Source organism: Schistocerca nitens, chromosome 9 (assembly GCF_023898315.1).
Source record: "Schistocerca nitens isolate TAMUIC-IGC-003100 chromosome 9, iqSchNite1.1, whole genome shotgun sequence".
Taxonomy (NCBI): Eukaryota; Metazoa; Arthropoda; class Insecta; order Orthoptera; family Acrididae; genus Schistocerca; species Schistocerca nitens.
In genome coordinates this window covers 300,084,151-300,087,111 of record NC_064622.1, presented here as the reverse complement: position 1 = coordinate 300,087,111, position 2,961 = coordinate 300,084,151, and the positions used below count along the sequence as shown (strand labels likewise).

The 2,961-nt window shown below is 38.5% G+C and overlaps 1 pseudogene; it reads right to left on the bottom strand.

Annotated features, from left to right (window-relative positions):
• Positions 1 to 1,213: 1,213 nt before the first annotated feature.
• On the bottom strand, positions 1,214 to 1,331 carry LOC126204773 (5S ribosomal RNA; annotated as a pseudogene).
• Between the last annotated feature and the right edge of the window lie 1,630 nt (positions 1,332 to 2,961).

Genomic DNA, 2,961 nt, shown 5'->3' with positions numbered 1-2,961 from the left:
AAAAAGGATAAATTTTAACACTAAAGGAAGTTTGTGCACACGCACACATGTTAAATGTAATTAAAATCTCTTTACAAATGTTTATCCAGCGGCAAGAGAGACCCTGTTAAACTTCATTACAGAGCAAGAGTGATAGGATGTTTATAGTGCTAATTTCATAGACGATATCCATAATGGTCTCCTCAAAACGTGTCTCATACTCTTCGAAAGTTGCTTTGTATTAAAACGTTTAAAACAAGGTGCCGGCACTAACGGACAACCAGGGTGGATGATTAATGGAGCAAGGATACCATGTATAACAAAATAGGAGTTATATCAAAACGTTAGAGATATTAACATTCAAACTGCAGTAGCCCATTACAAACAGTACTTGCGGCAGGGGGGATTATAAATTGTCATCCATGATATTTCAGTCCACCTACCTCCGTACGTTTCTTAATGTCAGTCTCCTTCACTCAGCGTTGATAGATACTGGTTCAGTGTCGAAGAAAACTCCAGAAACACCTACCAAACAAAAGCCGCATAAATCGAACTTAAAGGCAGACTCTCTAAGTTCGTGAAACATTCTGGCCCTCGGGATTCTAAATAACTCACTTCAGATGTTCTAAATCACAACTAATTAGGCAGCGTTTCGTGCAAAACATGTTGCAAATGGCTGCCAAGTCCATGTTTCCTGTCCAACTAATACAGAGTAATACATTAATGACTTAATGACTACGAGTTCTCCCCACGAAAGCAGCCAGAAATTTATGTCCGACGCAAATGCCTTTAATGTTCCATACAGTTACTGACCCAAAGTTATCCGCGATTTACCACATCGAGTCGTTCCGTGAGCCTGTTAGAAAGAAGTACTCGTCATAACGTCTCGTGATGTTCACCAAACACGCGATGCGGAGTTGAAGTTCGACAAGAAAGTTTACACACAAATAACTTTCAGATAAATCGACTTAAAATTTCCTGACTTTCACTATACTGTCCAAAACTAAAGTCACTTTACAATTCCAATAACGTCACCGATAGAACGCAAGCTTTCTCTCATCTTAACAAAAATTACTGTGAAGTATTTCCATATTGATCTGTAACATAAGACGGTTCACGAGCGACTCCTAGAGATACAGAAATGTGTCACAGACCACTACACAAAGCGCGGGAAATTCTTAATTCCTACTAGCTGATGATTTAGGCATCACGAGGCTGAGTGCACCCCGAAAAATGGCAACAGCTCATGGCCGTCTGGATGGTCACCCATCCAAGTGCCGACCACGCCCAACAGTGGTTAACTTCAGTGATCTCACGGGAACCGATGTATCCACTGCGGCAAGGCCGTTGCCTAAAATCACGGAAAGCAATTTATAAAGGAAATAATGAAATTATGAAGCTAAATTTAATTTAAATAAAATAAACCACGAATTATCCCCAGAAGTGAAATTCTAATCGATTTAATACCTGACTTCTCTCTTGGTTGCTTTTATACGAAACTTGCACTCTAGGACGTACGTTACATGGCTCATGTTTGCACAAGAACTTCCTCACGCATATATTTTACGTAGTCCTTGGAAAAATAAAACATTCATATTTTGCGTATGCTTCCATACACTGTCTCATTCTCTTCACATTATTAACAGAACAAAACATAATTAAAAATTATTTTGAAACTGGTTGCTATTACGTCATCAGGGATTCTAATGAAAGCAAAGAAAAGTATAGAAAAGCAATTTATACGAACTGATCTTTTTAGTTATAGTTTCAGCTGATACTGTAGATGTATACATCAACAAAAGTTATTCCAGATTTTTAGGTAAAAATTTGTATCTCGAAATGTACTGAAGATACTGAACTGAGATTTTAGCAATATAATTATATTATCAGTGCCAGCCTGTGTATGTAGTATGAAAAAGACTGAATAAAATTTAACATTACTTCTCTAGATTTGTCGGAAGTGTGCATAACGGATTGTACGCTCGCCAAGTTAGCTCACCTTGCCCCAGCGACCACATCGACATTTGTGCTGGCGTCAGACACAATATAAGATAGCTTACTTCGCTGTAAGGTGTAAAGAGTCGTAATATTTTGTTACGGTACATACTGCAAAGTGTTTTAAAACGTCATTAAGAAGGCAAAATGAATGTGGTATGCAAACAGAAGAATTATCTCAGTATAAAATAAAAACCTTTTTATCGTCACTCGTGAAAAAGTGTCTGGCCAACAGCAAAGGTCGAGGATAGAGGGTCAGTACGTGGTAAAGATGTTTTGCTTACTGGTAACTCAGCTATATGCACAGTACTCAACAAACACTTTCTGAATACAGCAGATGATTAAGTAACAATTTAGGTTCTAAGGGGAGTCATGTAACTCTCTTAGAAAATGGCTTTGTAAGACTGCTATCTGAGATACATCTCAGTGATATAGAGAAGCGAGAGGTGTAATCAGTAATTAAATCGCTGAACCCAAGGAACTTTCATGGATATGGTGATGCATCTAGCATATTAATAAAGCACTGTACTGCATGTGTTAGCTCAACACTTAACTGCACTTGCAATTTTTCCTTTAGAAGTGGTCAGTTCCCGGAACGATTATTAAAAAAAATGGGGGGGGGGGGGTTATGAAGACAACTGTGGACTTATTTAAATGCCAGCAGGGTTTGCAAAAGATATTGACAAGGGTGCGTACATATCGACAAGTGATCATTCCTGTTTACATAATTTGCTGTAAAACATACTGTTTGGTTACATAAGTGGTGTCACTCCAGTAGTGTAACAGCTGAAATCGTTACACCCTCCTTTCTCTGTGAGGCACTCGACCACTTAAATAAAAAGTTGCGGGCACCGGGCGTCTTTTTCAAATTTAGCTAAGGCGTTCGACTGTGTTGAACATAAAATATTACTGCATTAGTTCCCCCGTTGTGGAATAACAGGAGTATGTCGCAACTGTTTTCTCTCATACTTTAAGAAAAAGACAGCG